Here is a 17,503-nt window from a genome sequence, read left to right as displayed (position 1 = left end):
ATTCTCATCGCTCTCGTTCTCGGCAGAGCCTCTTTCTGAAATAGCAAACGTCGGGCTGTTTCTCCCAGGATGAAGGTGCCAGCCCTGAAAACTGTTGCTGCTATTCACCTTCCTTCGGCAGCCTATGCACAGGAACAACAGCACTGCGGATCCCTGCTTTCCCAGAGACGTAACTTCTCATCGCTCTCGTTCTCGGCAGAGCCTGTTTATGAAATAGCAAACGTCGGGCTGTTTCTCCCAGGACGAAGGTGCCAGCCCTGAAAGCTGTTGCTGCTATTCAACTTCCCTCGGCAGCCTATGCACCTGAACAACACCACTGGGGATACCTGCTTTCCCAGAGACGTAACTTCTCATCGCTCTCGTTCTCGGCAGAGCCTCTTTCTGAAATAGCAAACGTCGGGCTGTTTCTCCTTGGATGAAGGTGCCAGCCCTGAAAGCTGTTGCTGCTCGTCACCTTCCCTCGGCAGCCTACGCACAGGAACAACAGCACTGGGCATACCTGCTTTCTCAGAGAAGTAACTTCTCATCGCTCTCGTTCTCTGCAGAGCCTCTTTCTGAAATAACAAACGTCGGGCTGTTTCTCCCAGGATGAAGCAGGCAGCCCTGAAAGCTGTTGCTGGTCTTCAACTTCCCTCGGCAGCCTATGCATAGGAACAACAGCACTGCGGATGCCTGCTCTCCCAGAGACGTAAATTCTCACCGCTGTTGTTCTCGGCAGAGCCTCTTTCTGAAAGAGCAAACGTCGGGCAGTTTCTCCCAGGACGATGGTGCCAGCGTTGAAAGCCGTTGTTGCTCTTCACTTCCCACGGCAGCCTATGCAACGAAACAACAGCACTGGGAATACCTGCTTTCCTGGAGACGTAACTTCTCATTGATGTCGTTCTCGGCAGAGCCTCTTTCTGATATAGCAAACGTCGGGCTGTTTCTCCCAGGATGAAGGAGCCAGCCCTGAAAGCTGTTGCTGCTCTTCACCTTCCCTCGGCAGCCTATGCAAAGAAACAACAACACTGGGGATACCTGCTTTCCCAGAGACGTAACTTCTCATCGCTCTCGATCTCGGCAGAGCCTCTTTCTGAAATAGCAAACGTCGGGCTGTTTCTCCTTGGATGAAGGTGCCAGCCCTGAAAGCTGTTGCTGCTCGTCATCTTCCCTCGGCAGCCTATGCAATGAAACAACAACACTGGGGATACCTGCTTTCCCAGAGACGTAACTTCTCATCGCTCTCGTTCTCGGCAGAGCCTCTTTCTGAAATAACAAACGTCGGGCTGTTTCTCCCAGGATGAAGGAGGCAGCCCTGAAAGCTGTTGCTGGTCTTCAACTTCCCTCGGCAGCCTATACACAGGAACAACAGCACTGCGGATCCCTGCTTTCCCAGAGAAGTAACTTCTCATTTCTCTCGTTCTCGGCAGAGCCTCTTTCTGAAATAGCAAACGTCGGGCTGTTTCTCCCAAGACGAAGGTGCCAGCCCTGAAAGCTGTTGCTGCTTGTCACCTTCCCTCGGCAGCCTACGCACAGGAACAACAGCACTGGGCATACCTGCTTTCTCAGAGACGTAACTTCTCATCGCTCTCGTTCTCGGCAGAGCCTGTTTCTGAAATAGCAAACGTCGGGCTGTTTCACACAGAACGAAGGTGCCAGCCCTGAAAGCTGTTGCTGCTCTTCACCTTCCCTTGGCAGCCTACGCACAGGAACAACAGCACTGGGCATACCTGCTTTCTCAAAGACGTAACTTCTCATCGCTCTCGATCTCGGCAGAGCCTCTTTCTGAAATAGCAAACGTCGGGCTGTTTCACACAGAACGAAGGTGCCAGCCCTGAAAGCTGCTGCTGCTCTTCAACTTCCCTCCGCAGCTTATGCATAGGAACAACAGCACTGGGGATACCTCCTTTCCCAGAGAAGTAAATTCTCATCGCTCTCGTTCTCGGCAGAGCCTCTTTCTGAAATAGCAAACGTCGGGCTGTTTCTCCCAGGATGAAGGTGCCAGCCCTGAAAACTGTTGCTGCTATTCACCTTCCTTCGGCAGCCTATGCACAGGAACAACAGCACTGCGGATCCCTGCTTTCCCAGAGAAGTAACTTCTCATCGCTCTCGTTCTCGGCAGAGACTCTTTCTGAAATAGCAAACGTCGGGCTGTTTCTCCCAGGACGAAGGTGCCAGCCCTGAAAGCTGTTGCTGCTCTTCACGTTCCCTCGGCAGCCTATGCAAAGAAACAACAGCACTGGGCATACCTGCTTTCTCAAAGACGTAACTTCTCATCGCTCTCGATCTCGGCAGAGCCTCTTTCTGAAATAGCAAACGTCGGGCTGTTTCACACAGAACGAAGGTGCCAGCCCTGAAAGCTGCTGCTGCTCTTCAACTTCCCTCCGCAGCTTATGCATAGGAACAACAGCACTGGGGATACCTCCTTTCCCAGAGAAGTAAATTCTCATCGCTCTCGTTCTCGGCAGAGCCTCTTTCTGAAATAGCAAACGTCGGGCTGTTTCTCCCAGGATGAAGGTGCCAGCCCTGAAAACTGTTGCTGCTATTCACCTTCCTTCGGCAGCCTATGCACAGGAACAACAGCACTGCGGATCCCTGCTTTCCCAGAGACGTAACTTCTCATCGCTCTCGTTCTCGGCAGAGCCTGTTTATGAAATAGCAAACGTCGGGCTGTTTCTCCCAGGACGAAGGTGCCAGCCCTGAAAGCTGTTGCTGCTATTCACCTTCCCTCGGCAGCCTATGCACCTGAACAACACCACTGGGGATACCTGCTTTCCCAGAGACGTAACTTCTCATCGCTCTCGTTCTCGGCAGAGCCTCTTTCTGAAATAGCAAACGTCGGGCTGTTTCTCCTAGGACTAAGGTGCCAGCCCTGAAAGCTGTTGCTGCTCTTCACCTTCCCTCGGCAGCCTATGCAAAGAAACAACAACACTGGGGATACCTGCTTTCCCAGAGACGTAACTTCTCATCGCTCTCGTTCTCGGCAGAGCCTCTTTCTGAAATAGCAAACGTCGGGCTGTTTCTCCTTGGATGAAGGTGCCAGCCCTGAAAGCTGTTGCTGCTCGTCACCTTCCCTCGGCAGCCTACGCACAGGAACAACAGCACTGGGCATACCTGCTTTCTCAGAGACGTAACTTCTCATCGCTCTCGTTCTCGGCAGAGCCTGTTTCTGAAATAGCAAACGTCGGGCTGTATCTCCCAGGATGAAGGAGGCAGCCCTGAAAGCTGTTGCTGGTCTTCAACTTCCCTCGGCAGCCTATGCATAGGAACAACAGCACTGCGGATGCCTGCTCTCCCAGAGACGTAACTTCTCACCGCTGTTGTTCTCGGCAGAGCCTCTTTCTGAAAGAGCAAACGTCGGGCAGTTTCTCCCAGGACGATGGTGCCAGCGTTGAAAGCCGTTGTTGCTCTTCACTTCCCACGGCAGCCTATGCAACGAAACAACAGCACTGGGAATACCTGCTTTCCTGGAGACGTAACTTCTCATTGATCTCGTTCTCGGCAGAGCCTCTTTCTGATATATCAAACGTCGGGTTGTTTCTCCCAGGATGAAGGAGCCAGCCCTGAAAGCTGTTGCTGCTCTTCACCTTCCCTCGGCAGCCTATGCAAAGAAACAACAACACTGGGGATACCTGCTTTCCCAGAGACGTAACTTCTCATCGCTCTCGATCTCGGCAGAGCCTCTTTCTGAAATAGCAAACGTCGGGCTGTTTCTCCCTGGATGAAGGTGCCAGCCCTGAAAGCTGTTGCTGCTCGTCATCTTCCCTCGGCAGCCTATGCAAAGAAACAACAACACTGGGGATACCTGCTTTCCCAGAGACGTAACTTCTCATCGCTCTCGTTCTCGGCAGAGACTCTTTCTGAAATAGCAAACGTCGGGCTGTTTCTCCCAGGACGAAGGTGCCAGCCCTGAAAGCTGTTGCTGCTCTTCACCTTCCCTCGGCAGCCTACGCACAGGAACAACAGCAATGGGCATACCTGCTTTCTCAGAGACGTAACTTCTCATCGCTCTCGATCTCGGCAGAGCCTCTTTCTGAAATAGCAAACGTCGGGCTGTTTCTCCTTGGATGAAGGTGCCAGCCCTGAAAGCTGTTGCTGCTCGTCATCTTCCCTCGGCAGCCTATGCAATGAAACAACAACACTGGGGATACCTGCTTTCCCAGAGACGTAACTTCTCATCGCTCTCGTTCTCGGCAGAGCCTCTTTCTGAAATAACAAACGTCGGGCTGTTTCTCCCAGGATGAAGGAGGCAGCCCTGAAAGCTGTTGCTGGTCTTCAACTTCCCTCGGCAGCCTATACACAGGAACAACAGCACTGCGGATCCCTGCTTTCCCAGAGAAGTAACTTCTCATTTCTCTCGTTCTCGGCAGAGCCTCTTTCTGAAATAGCAAACGTCGGGCTGTTTCTCCCAAGACGAAGGTGCCAGCCCTGAAAGCTGTTGCTGCTTGTCACCTTCCCTCGGCAGCCTACGCACAGGAACAACAGCACTGGGCATACCTGCTTTCTCAGAGACGTAACTTCTCATCGCTCTCGTTCTCGGCAGAGCCTGTTTCTGAAATAGCAAACGTCGGGCTGTTTCACACAGAACGAAGGTGCCAGCCCTGAAAGCTGTTGCTGCTCTTCACCTTCCCTTGGCAGCCTACGCACAGGAACAACAGCACTGGGCATACCTGCTTTCTCAAAGACGTAACTTCTCATCGCTCTCGATCTCGGCAGAGCCTCTTTCTGAAATAGCAAACGTCGGGCTGTTTCACACAGAACGAAGGTGCCAGCCCTGAAAGCTGCTGCTGCTCTTCAACTTCCCTCCGCAGCTTATGCATAGGAACAACAGCACTGGGGATACCTCCTTTCCCAGAGAAGTAAATTCTCATCGCTCTCGTTCTCGGCAGAGCCTCTTTCTGAAATAGCAAACGTCGGGCTGTTTCTCCCAGGATGAAGGTGCCAGCCCTGAAAACTGTTGCTGCTATTCACCTTCCTTCGGCAGCCTATGCACAGGAACAACAGCACTGCGGATCCCTGCTTTCCCAGAGAAGTAACTTCTCATCGCTCTCGTTCTCGGCAGAGACTCTTTCTGAAATAGCAAACGTCGGGCTGTTTCTCCCAGGACGAAGGTGCCAGCCCTGAAAGCTGTTGCTGCTCTTCACGTTCCCTCGGCAGCCTATGCAAAGAAACAACAGCACTGGGCATACCTGCTTTCTCAAAGACGTAACTTCTCATCGCTCTCGATCTCGGCAGAGCCTCTTTCTGAAATAGCAAACGTCGGGCTGTTTCACACAGAACGAAGGTGCCAGCCCTGAAAGCTGCTGCTGCTCTTCAACTTCCCTCCGCAGCTTATGCATAGGAACAACAGCACTGGGGATACCTCCTTTCCCAGAGAAGTAAATTCTCATCGCTCTCGTTCTCGGCAGAGCCTCTTTCTGAAATAGCAAACGTCGGGCTGTTTCTCCCAGGATGAAGGTGCCAGCCCTGAAAACTGTTGCTGCTATTCACCTTCCTTCGGCAGCCTATGCACAGGAACAACAGCACTGCGGATCCCTGCTTTCCCAGAGACGTAACTTCTCATCGCTCTCGTTCTCGGCAGAGCCTGTTTATGAAATAGCAAACGTCGGGCTGTTTCTCCCAGGACGAAGGTGCCAGCCCTGAAAGCTGTTGCTGCTATTCACCTTCCCTCGGCAGCCTATGCACCTGAACAACACCACTGGGGATACCTGCTTTCCCAGAGACGTAACTTCTCATCGCTCTCGTTCTCGGCAGAGCCTCTTTCTGAAATAGCAAACGTCGGGCTGTTTCTCCTAGGACTAAGGTGCCAGCCCTGAAAGCTGTTGCTGCTCTTCACCTTCCCTCGGCAGCCTATGCAAAGAAACAACAACACTGGGGATACCTGCTTTCCCAGAGACGTAACTTCTCATCGCTCTCGTTCTCGGCAGAGCCTCTTTCTGAAATAGCAAACGTCGGGCTGTTTCTCCTTGGATGAAGGTGCCAGCCCTGAAAGCTGTTGCTGCTCGTCACCTTCCCTCGGCAGCCTACGCACAGGAACAACAGCACTGGGCATACCTGCTTTCTCAGAGACGTAACTTCTCATCGCTCTCGTTCTCGGCAGAGCCTGTTTCTGAAATAGCAAACGTCGGGCTGTATCTCCCAGGATGAAGGAGGCAGCCCTGAAAGCTGTTGCTGGTCTTCAACTTCCCTCGGCAGCCTATGCATAGGAACAACAGCACTGCGGATGCCTGCTCTCCCAGAGACGTAACTTCTCACCGCTGTTGTTCTCGGCAGAGCCTCTTTCTGAAAGAGCAAACGTCGGGCAGTTTCTCCCAGGACGATGGTGCCAGCGTTGAAAGCCGTTGTTGCTCTTCACTTCCCACGGCAGCCTATGCAACGAAACAACAGCACTGGGAATACCTGCTTTCCTGGAGACGTAACTTCTCATTGATCTCGTTCTCGGCAGAGCCTCTTTCTGATATATCAAACGTCGGGTTGTTTCTCCCAGGATGAAGGAGCCAGCCCTGAAAGCTGTTGCTGCTCTTCACCTTCCCTCGGCAGCCTATGCAAAGAAACAACAACACTGGGGATACCTGCTTTCCCAGAGACGTAACTTCTCATCGCTCTCGATCTCGGCAGAGCCTCTTTCTGAAATAGCAAACGTCGGGCTGTTTCTCCCTGGATGAAGGTGCCAGCCCTGAAAGCTGTTGCTGCTCGTCATCTTCCCTCGGCAGCCTATGCAAAGAAACAACAACACTGGGGATACCTGCTTTCCCAGAGACGTAACTTCTCATCGCTCTCGTTCTCGGCAGAGACTCTTTCTGAAATAGCAAACGTCGGGCTGTTTCTCCCAGGACGAAGGTGCCAGCCCTGAAAGCTGTTGCTGCTCTTCACCTTCCCTCGGCAGCCTACGCACAGGAACAACAGCAATGGGCATACCTGCTTTCTCAGAGACGTAACTTCTCATCGCTCTCGTTCTCGGCACAGCCTCTTTCTGAAATAACAAACGTCGGGCTGTTTCTCCCAGGACTAAGGTGCCAGCCCTTAATGCTGCTGCTGATCTTCAGCTTCCCTCGGCAGCCTATGCATAGGAACAACAGCACTGGGAATACCTGCTCTCCCGGAGACGTAACTTCTCATCGCTCTCGTTCTCGGCAGAGCCTGTTTCTGAAATAGCAAACGTCGGGCTGTTTCATACAGAACGAAGGTGCCAGCCCTGAAAGCTGTTGCTGCTCTTCACCTTCCCTTGGCAGCCTACGCACAGGAACAACAGCACTGGGCATACCTGCTTTCTCAAAGACGTAACTTCTCATCGCTCTCGATCTCGGCAGAGCCTCTTTCTGAAATAGCAAACGTCGGGCTGTTTCACACAGAACGAAGGTGCCAGCCCTGAAAGCTGCTGCTGCTCTTCAACTTCCCTCGGCAGCCTATGCATAGGAACAACAGCACTGGGGATACGTCCTTTCCCAGAGAAGTAACTTCTCATCGCTCTCGTTCTCGGCAGAGCCTCTTTCTGAAATAACAAACGTCGGGCTGTTTCTCCCAGGATGAAGGAGGCAGCCCTGAAAGCTGTTGCTGGTCTTCAACTTCCCTCGGCAGCCTATGCATAGGAACAACAGCACTGCGGATGCCTGCTCTCCCAGAGACGTAAATTCTCACCGCTGTTGTTCTCGGCAGAGCCTCTTTCTGAAAGAGCAAACGTCGGGCAGTTTCTCCCAGGACGATGGTGCCAGCGTTGAAAGCCGTTGTTGCTCTTCACTTCCCACGGCAGCCTATGCAACGAAACAACAGCACTGGGAATACCTGCTTTCCTGGAGACGTAACTTCTCATTGATGTCGTTCTCGGCAGAGCCTCTTTCTGATATAGCAAACGTCGGGCTGTTTCTCCCAGGATGAAGGAGCCAGCCCTGAAAGCTGTTGCTGCTCTTCACCTTCCCTCGGCAGCCTATGCAAAGAAACAACAACACTGGGGATACCTGCTTTCCCAGAGACGTAACTTCTCATCGCTCTCGATCTCGGCAGAGCCTCTTTCTGAAATAGCAAACGTCGGGCTGTTTCTCCCAAGACGAAGGTGCCAGCCCTGAAAGCTGTTGCTGCTTGTCACCTTCCCTCGGCAGCCTACGCACAGGAACAACAGCACTGGGCATACCTGCTTTCTCAGAGACGTAACTTCTCATCGCTCTCGTTCTCGGCAGAGCCTGTTTCTGAAATAGCAAACGTCGGGCTGTTTCACACAGAACGAAGGTGCCAGCCCTGAAAGCTGTTGCTGCTCTTCACCTTCCCTTGGCAGCCTACGCACAGGAACAACAGCACTGGGCATACCTGCTTTCTCAAAGACGTAACTTCTCATCGCTCTCGATCTCGGCAGAGCCTCTTTCTGAAATAACAAACGTCGGGCTGTTTCTCCCAGGATGAAGGAGGCAGCCCTGAAAGCTGTTGCTGGTCTTCAACTTCCCTCGGCAGCCTATGCATAGGAACAACAGCACTGCGGATCCCTGCTTTCCCAGAGAAGTAACTTCTCATTGCTCTCGTTCTAGGCAGAGCCTCTTTCTGAAATAGCAAACGTCGGGCTGTTTCTCCCAAGACGAAGGTGCCAGCCCTGAAAGCTGTTGCTGCTTGTCACCTTCCCTCGGCAGCCTACGCACAGGAACAACAGCACTGGGCATACCTGCTTTCTCAGAGACGTAACTTCTCATCGCTCTCGTTCTCGGCAGAGACTCTTTCTGAAATAGCAAACGTCGGGCTGTTTCACACAGAACGAAGGTGCCAGCCCTGAAAGCTGTTGCTGCTCTTCACCTTCCCTTGGCAGCCTACGCACAGGAACAACAGCACTGGGCATACCTGCTTTCTCAAAGACGTAACTTCTCATCGCTCTCGATCTCGGCAGAGCCTCTTTCTGAAATAACAAACGTCGGGCTGTTTCTCCCAGGATGAAGGAGGCAGCCCTGAAAGCTGTTGCTGGTCTTCAACTTCCCTCGGCAGCCTATGCATAGGAACAACAGCACTGCGGATCCCTGCTTTCCCAGAGAAGTAACTTCTCATTGCTCTCGTTCTCGGCAGAGCCTCTTTCTGAAATAGCAAACGTCGGGCTGTTTCTCCTTGGATGAAGGTGCCAGCCCTGAAAGCTGTTGCTGCTCGTCATCTTCCCTCGGCAGCCTATGCAAAGAAACAACAACACTGGGGATACCTGCTTTCCCAGAGACGTAACTTCTCATCGCTCTCGTTCTCGGCAGAGACTCTTTCTGAAATAGCAAACGTCAGGCTGTTTCACACAGAACGAAGGTGCCAGCCCTGAAAGCTGTTGCTGCTCTTCACCTTCCCTTGGCAGCCTACGCACAGGAACAACAGCACTGGGCATACCTGCTTTCTCAAAGACGTAACTTCTCATCGCTCTCGATCTCGGCAGAGCCTCTTTCTGAAATAGCAAACGTCGGGCTGTTTCACACAGAACGAAGGTGCCAGCCCTGAAAGCTGCTGCTGCTCTTCAACTTCCCTCCGCAGCTTATGCATAGGAACAACAGCACTGGGGATACCTCCTTTCCCAGGGAAGTAAATTCTCATCGCTCTCGTTCTCGGCAGAGCCTCTTTCTGAAATAGCAAACGTCGGGCTGTTTCTCCCAGGATGAAGGTGCCAGCCCTGAAAACTGTTGCTGCTATTCACCTTCCTTCGGCAGCCTATGCACAGAAACAACAGCACTGCGGATCCCTGCTTTCCCAGAGAAGTAACTTCTCATCGCTCTCGTTCTCGGCAGAGACTCTTTCTGAAATAGCAAACGTCGGGCTGTTTCTCCCAGGACGAAGGTGCCAGCCCTGAAAGCTGTTGCTGCTCTTCACGTTCCCTCGGCAGCCTATGGAAAGAAACAACAGCACTGGGCATACCTGCTTTCTCAAAGACGTAACTTCTCATCGCTCTCGATCTCGGCAGAGCCTCTTTCTGAAATAGCAAACGTCGGGCTGTTTCACACAGAACGAAGGTGCCAGCCCTGAAAGCTGCTGCTGCTCTTCAACTTCCCTCCGCAGCTTATGCATAGGAACAACAGCACTGGGGATACCTCCTTTCCCAGAGAAGTAAATTCTCATCGCTCTCGTTCTCGGCAGAGCCTCTTTCTGAAATAGCAAACGTCGGGCTGTTTCTCCCAGGATGAAGGTGCCAGCCCTGAAAACTGTTGCTGCTATTCACCTTCCTTCGGCAGCCTATGCACAGGAACAACAGCACTGCGGATCCCTGCTTTCCCAGAGACGTAACTTCTCATCGCTCTCGCTCTCGGCAGAGCCTCTTTCTGAAATAGCAAACGTCGGGCTGTTTCTCCCAGGACTAAGGTGCCAGCCCTGAAAGCTGTTGCTGCTCTTCACCTTCCCTCGGCAGCCTATGCAAAGAAACAACAACACTGGGGATACCTGCTTTCCCAGAGACGTAACTTCTCATCGCTCTCGTTCTCGGCAGAGCCTGTTTATGAAATAGCAAACGTCGGGCTGTTTCTCCCAGGACGAAGGTGCCAGCCCTGAAAGCTGTTGCTGCTATTCACCTTCCCTCGGCAGCCTATGCACCTGAACAACACCACTGGGGATACCTGCTTTCCCAGAGACGTAACTTCTCATCGCTCTCGTTCTCGGCAGAGCCTCTTTCTGAAATAGCAAACGTCGGGCTGTTTCTCCCAGAACGAAGGTGCCAGCCCTGAAAGCTGTTGCTGCTCTTCACCTTCCCTCGGCAGCCTATGCAAAGAAACAACAACACTGGGGATACCTGCTTTCCCAGAGACGTAACTTCTCATCGCTCTCGATCTCGGCAGAGCCTCTTTCTGAAATAGCAAACGTCGGGCTGTTTCTCCTTGGATGAAGGTGCCAGCCCTGAAAGCTGTTGCTGCTCGTCACCTTCCCTCGGCAGCCTACGCACAGGAACAACAGCACTGGGCATACCTGCTTTCTCAGAGACGTAACTTCTCATCGCTCTCGTTCTCGGCAGAGCCTGTTTCTGAAATAGCAAACGTCGGGCTGTATCTCCCAGGATGAAGGAGGCAGCCCTGAAAGCTGTTGCTGGTCTTCAACTTCCCTCGGCAGCCTATGCATAGGAACAACAGCACTGCGGATGCCTGCTCTCCCAGAGACGTAACTTCTCACCGCTGTTGTTCTCGGCAGAGCCTCTTTCTGAAAGAGCAAACGTCGGGCAGTTTCTCCCAGGACGATGGTGCCAGCGTTGAAAGCCGTTGTTGCTCTTCACTTCCCACGGCAGCCTATGCAACGAAACAACAGCACTGGGAATACCTGCTTTCCTGGAGACGTAACTTCTCATTGATCTCGTTCTCGGCAGAGCCTCTTTCTGATATATCAAACGTCGGGCTGTTTCTCCCAGGATGAAGGAGGCAGCCCTGAAAGCTGTTGCTGGTCTTCAACTTCCCTCGGCAGCCTATGCATAGGAACAACAGCACTGCGGATGCCTGCTCTCCCAGAGACGTAACTTCTCATCGCTCTCGCTCTCGGCAGAGCCTCTTTCTGAAATAGCAAACGTCGGGCAGTTTCTCCCAGGACGAAGGTGCCAGCCCTGAAAGCTGTTACTGCTCTTCACCTTCCCTCGGCAGCCTACGCACAGGAGCAACAGCAATGGGCATACCTGCTTTCTCAGAGACGTATCTTATCATCGCTCTCGTTCTCGGCACAGCCTCTTTCTGAAATAACAAACGTCGGGCTGTTTCTCCCAGGACGAATTTGCCAGCCCTGAATGCTGCTGCTGATCTTCAACTTCCCTCTGCAGCCTATGCATGGGAACAACAGCACTGGGAATACCTGCTCTCCCGGAGACGTAACTTCTCATTGCTCTCGTTCTCGGCAGAGCCTGTTTCTGAAATAGCAACGTCAGGCTGTTTCACACAGTACGAAGGTGCCAGCCATGAAAGCTGTTGCTGCTCTTCACCTTCCCTTGGCAGCCTACGCACAGGAACAACAGCACTGGGCATACATGCTTTCTCAAAGACGTAACTTCTCATCGCTCTCGATCTCGGCAGAGCCTCTTTCTGAAATAGCAAACGTCAGGCTGTTTCACACAGTACGAAGGTGCCAGCCATGAAAGCTGTTGCTGCTCTTCACCTTCCCTTGGCAGCCTACGCACAGGAACAACAGCACTGGGCATACATGCTTTCTCAAAGACGTAACTTCTCATCGCTCTCGATCTCGGCAGAGCCTCTTTCTGAAATAGCAAACGTCGGGCTGTTTCACACAGAACGAAGGTGCCAGCCCTGAAAGCTGCTGCTGCTCTTCAACTTCCCTCCGCAGCTTATGCATAGGAACAACAGCACTGGGGATACCTCCTTTCCCAGAGAAGTAAATTCTCATCGCTCTCGTTCTCGGCAGAGCCTCTTTCTGAAATAGCAAACGTCGGGCTGTTTCTCCCAGGATGAAGGTGCCAGCCCTGAAAACTGTTGCTGCTATTCACCTTCCTTCGGCAGCCTATGCACAGGAACAACAGCACTGCGGATCCCTGCTTTCCCAGAGACGTAACTTCTCATCGCTCTCGCTCTCGGCAGAGCCTCTTTCTGAAATAGCAAACGTCGGGCTGTTTCTCCCAGGACTAAGGTGCCAGCCCTGAAAGCTGTTGCTGCTCTTCACCTTCCCTCGGCAGCCTATGCAAAGAAACAACAACACTGGGGATACCTGCTTTCCCAGAGACGTAACTTCTCATCGCTCTCGTTCTCGGCAGAGCCTGTTTATGAAATAGCAAACGTCGGGCTGTTTCTCCCAGGACGAAGGTGCCAGCCCTGAAAGCTGTTGCTGCTATTCACCTTCCCTCGGCAGCCTATGCACCTGAACAACACCACTGGGGATACCTGCTTTCCCAGAGACGTAACTTCTCATCGCTCTCGTTCTCGGCAGAGCCTCTTTCTGAAATAGCAAACGTCGGGCTGTTTCTCCCAGAACGAAGGTGCCAGCCCTGAAAGCTGTTGCTGCTCTTCACCTTCCCTCGGCAGCCTATGCAAAGAAACAACAACACTGGGGATACCTGCTTTCCCAGAGACGTAACTTCTCATCGCTCTCGATCTCGGCAGAGCCTCTTTCTGAAATAGCAAACGTCGGGCTGTTTCTCCTTGGATGAAGGTGCCAGCCCTGAAAGCTGTTGCTGCTCGTCACCTTCCCTCGGCAGCCTACGCACAGGAACAACAGCACTGGGCATACCTGCTTTCTCAGAGACGTAACTTCTCATCGCTCTCGTTCTCGGCAGAGCCTGTTTCTGAAATAGCAAACGTCGGGCTGTATCTCCCAGGATGAAGGAGGCAGCCCTGAAAGCTGTTGCTGGTCTTCAACTTCCCTCGGCAGCCTATGCATAGGAACAACAGCACTGCGGATGCCTGCTCTCCCAGAGACGTAACTTCTCACCGCTGTTGTTCTCGGCAGAGCCTCTTTCTGAAAGAGCAAACGTCGGGCAGTTTCTCCCAGGACGATGGTGCCAGCGTTGAAAGCCGTTGTTGCTCTTCACTTCCCACGGCAGCCTATGCAACGAAACAACAGCACTGGGAATACCTGCTTTCCTGGAGACGTAACTTCTCATTGATCTCGTTCTCGGCAGAGCCTCTTTCTGATATATCAAACGTCGGGCTGTTTCTCCCAGGATGAAGGAGGCAGCCCTGAAAGCTGTTGCTGGTCTTCAACTTCCCTCGGCAGCCTATGCATAGGAACAACAGCACTGCGGATGCCTGCTCTCCCAGAGACGTAACTTCTCATCGCTCTCGCTCTCGGCAGAGCCTCTTTCTGAAATAGCAAACGTCGGGCAGTTTCTCCCAGGACGAAGGTGCCAGCCCTGAAAGCTGTTACTGCTCTTCACCTTCCCTCGGCAGCCTACGCACAGGAGCAACAGCAATGGGCATACCTGCTTTCTCAGAGACGTATCTTATCATCGCTCTCGTTCTCGGCACAGCCTCTTTCTGAAATAACAAACGTCGGGCTGTTTCTCCCAGGACGAATTTGCCAGCCCTGAATGCTGCTGCTGATCTTCAACTTCCCTCTGCAGCCTATGCATGGGAACAACAGCACTGGGAATACCTGCTCTCCCGGAGACGTAACTTCTCATTGCTCTCGATCTCGGCAGAGCCTGTTTCTGAAATAGCAAACGTCAGGCTGTTTCACACAGTACGAAGGTGCCAGCCATGAAAGCTGTTGCTGCTCTTCACCTTCCCTTGGCAGCCTACGCACAGGAACAACAGCACTGGGCATACATGCTTTCTCAAAGACGTAACTTCTCATCGCTCTCGATCTCGGCAGAGCCTCTTTCTGAAATAGCAAACGTCGGGCTGTTTCACACAGAACGAAGGTGCCAGCCCTGAAAGCTGCTGCTGCTCTTCAACTTCCCTCCGCAGCTTATGCATAGGAACAACAGCACTGGGGATACCTCCTTTCCCAGAGAAGTAACTTCTCATCGCTCTCGTTCTCGGCAGAGCCTCTTTCTGAAATAACAAACGTCGGGCTGTTTCTCCCAGGATGAAGGTGCCAGCCCTGAAAGCTGTTGCTGCTCTTCACCTTCCCTCGGCAGCCTACGCACAGGAACAACAGCAATGGGCATACCTGCTTTCTCAGAGACGTAACTTCTCATCGCTCTCGTTCTCGGCACAGCCTCTTTCTGAAATAACAAACGTCGGGCTGTTTCTCCCAGGACTAAGGTGCCAGCCCTTAATGCTGCTGCTGATCTTCAGCTTCCCTCGGCAGCCTATGCATAGGAACAACAGCACTGGGAATACCTGCTCTCCCGGAGACGTAACTTCTCATCGCTCTCGTTCTCGGCAGAGCCTGTTTCTGAAATAGCAAACGTCGGGCTGTTTCTCCCAGGATGAAGGAGCCAGCCCTGAAAGCTGTTGCTGCTCTTCACCTTCCCTCGGCAGCCTATGCAAAGAAACAACAACACTGGGGATACCTGCTTTCCCAGAGACGTAACTTCTCATCGCTCTCGATCTCGGCAGAGCCTCTTTCTGAAATAGCAAACGTCGGGCTGTTTCTCCTTGGATGAAGGTGCCAGCCCTGAAAGCTATTGCTGCTCGTCACCTTCCCTCGGCAGCCTACGCACAGGAACAACAGCACTGGGCATACCTGCTTTCTCAGAGACGTAACTTCTCATCGCTCTCGTTCTCGGCAGAGCCTGTTTCTGAAATAGCAAACGTCGGGCTGTATCTCCCAGGATGAAGGAGGCAGCCCTGAAAGCTGTTGCTGGTCTTCAACTTCCCTCGGCAGCCTATGCATAGGAACAACAGCACTGCGGATGCCTGCTCTCCCAGAGACGTAACTTCTCACCGCTGTTGTTCTCGGCAGAGCCTCTTTCTGAAAGAGCAAACGTCGGGCAGTTTCTCCCAGGACGATGGTGCCAGCGTTGAAAGCCGTTGTTGCTCTTCACTTCCCACGGCAGCCTATGCAACGAAACAACAGCACTGGGAATACCTGCTTTCCTGGAGACGTAACTTCTCATTGATCTCGTTCTCGGCAGAGCCTCTTTCTGATATATCAAACGTCGGGCTGTTTCTCCCAGGATGAAGGAGGCAGCCCTGAAAGCTGTTGCTGGTCTTCAACTTCCCTCGGCAGCCTATGCATAGGAACAACAGCACTGCGGATGCCTGCTCTCCCAGAGACGTAACTTCTCATCGCTCTCGCTCTCGGCAGAGCCTCTTTCTGAAATAGCAAACGTCGGGCAGTTTCTCCCAGGACGAAGGTGCCAGCCCTGAAAGCTGTTACTGCTCTTCACCTTCCCTCGGCAGCCTACGCACAGGAGCAACAGCAATGGGCATACCTGCTTTCTCAGAGACGTATCTTATCATCGCTCTCGTTCTCGGCTCATCCTCTTTCTGAAATAACAAACGTCGGGCTGTTTCTCCCAGGACGAATTTGCCAGCCCTGAATGCTGCTGCTGATCTTCAACTTCCCTCTGCAGCCTATGCATGGGAACAACAGCACTGGGAATACCTGCTCTCCCGGAGACGTAACTTCTCATTGCTCTCGTTCTCGGCAGAGCCTGTTTCTGAAATAGCAACGTCAGGCTGTTTCACACAGTACGAAGGTGCCAGCCATGAAAGCTGTTGCTGCTCTTCACCTTCCCTTGGCAGCCTACGCACAGGAACAACAGCACTGGGCATACATGCTTTCTCAAAGACGTAACTTCTCATCGCTCTCGATCTCGGCAGAGCCTCTTTCTGAAATAGCAAACGTCGGGCTGTTTCACACAGAACGAAGGTGCCAGCCCTGAAAGCTGCTGCTGCTCTTCAACTTCCCTCCGCAGCTTATGCATAGGAACAACAGCACTGGGGATACCTCCTTTCCCAGAGAAGTAACTTCTCATCGCTCTCGTTCTCGGCAGAGCCTCTTTCTGAAATAACAAACGTCGGGCTGTTTCTCCCAGGATGAAGGTGCCAGCCCTGAAAGCTGTTGCTGCTCTTCACCTTCCCTCGGCAGCCTACGCACAGGAACAACAGCAATGGGCATACCTGCTTTCTCAGAGACGTAACTTCTCATCGCTCTCGTTCTCGGCACAGCCTCTTTCTGAAATAACAAACGTCGGGCTGTTTCTCCCAGGACTAAGGTGCCAGCCCTTAATGCTGCTGCTGATCTTCAGCTTCCCTCGGCAGCCTATGCATAGGAACAACAGCACTGGGAATACCTGCTCTCCCGGAGACGTAACTTCTCATCGCTCTCGTTCTCGGCAGAGCCTCTTTCTGAAATAGCAAACGTCGGGCTGTTTCATACAGAACGAAGGTGCCAGCCCTGAAAGCTGTTGCTGCTCTTCACCTTCCCTCGGCAGCCTATGCAAAGAAACAACAACACTGGGGATACCTGCTTTCCCAGAGACGTAACTTCTCATCGCTCTCGATCTCGGCAGAGCCTCTTTCTGAAATAGCAAACGTCGGGCTGTTTCTCCTTGGATGAAGGTGCCAGCCCTGAAAGCTATTGCTGCTCGTCACCTTCCCTCGGCAGCCTACGCACAGGAACAACAGCACTGGGCATACCTGCTTTCTCAGAGACGTAACTTCTCATCGCTCTCGTTCTCGGCAGAGCCTGTTTCTGAAATAGCAAACGTCGGGCTGTATCTCCCAGGATGAAGGAGGCAGCCCTGAAAGCTGTTGCTGGTCTTCAACTTCCCTCGGCAGCCTATGCATAGGAACAACAGCACTGCGGATGCCTGCTCTCCCAGAGACGTAACTTCTCACCGCTGTTGTTCTCGGCAGAGCCTCTTTCTGAAAGAGCAAACGTCGGGCAGTTTCTCCCAGGACGATGGTGCCAGCGTTGAAAGCCGTTGTTGCTCTTCACTTCCCACGGCAGCCTATGCAACGAAACAACAGCACTGGGAATACCTGCTTTCCTGGAGACGTAACTTCTCATTGATCTCGTTCTCGGCAGAGCCTCTTTCTGATATATCAAACGTCGGGCTGTTTCTCCCAGGATGAAGGAGGCAGCCCTGAAAGCTGTTGCTGGTCTTCAACTTCCCTCGGCAGCCTATGCATAGGAACAACAGCACTGCGGATGCCTGCTCTCCCAGAGACGTAACTTCTCATCGCTCTCGCTCTCGGCAGAGCCTCTTTCTGAA

The sequence above is a fragment of the Harpia harpyja genome, chromosome Z (genome assembly GCF_026419915.1).
Source record: "Harpia harpyja isolate bHarHar1 chromosome Z, bHarHar1 primary haplotype, whole genome shotgun sequence".
Taxonomy (NCBI): Eukaryota; Metazoa; Chordata; class Aves; order Accipitriformes; family Accipitridae; genus Harpia; species Harpia harpyja.
Note: the sequence above shows the minus strand (reverse complement) of the source record.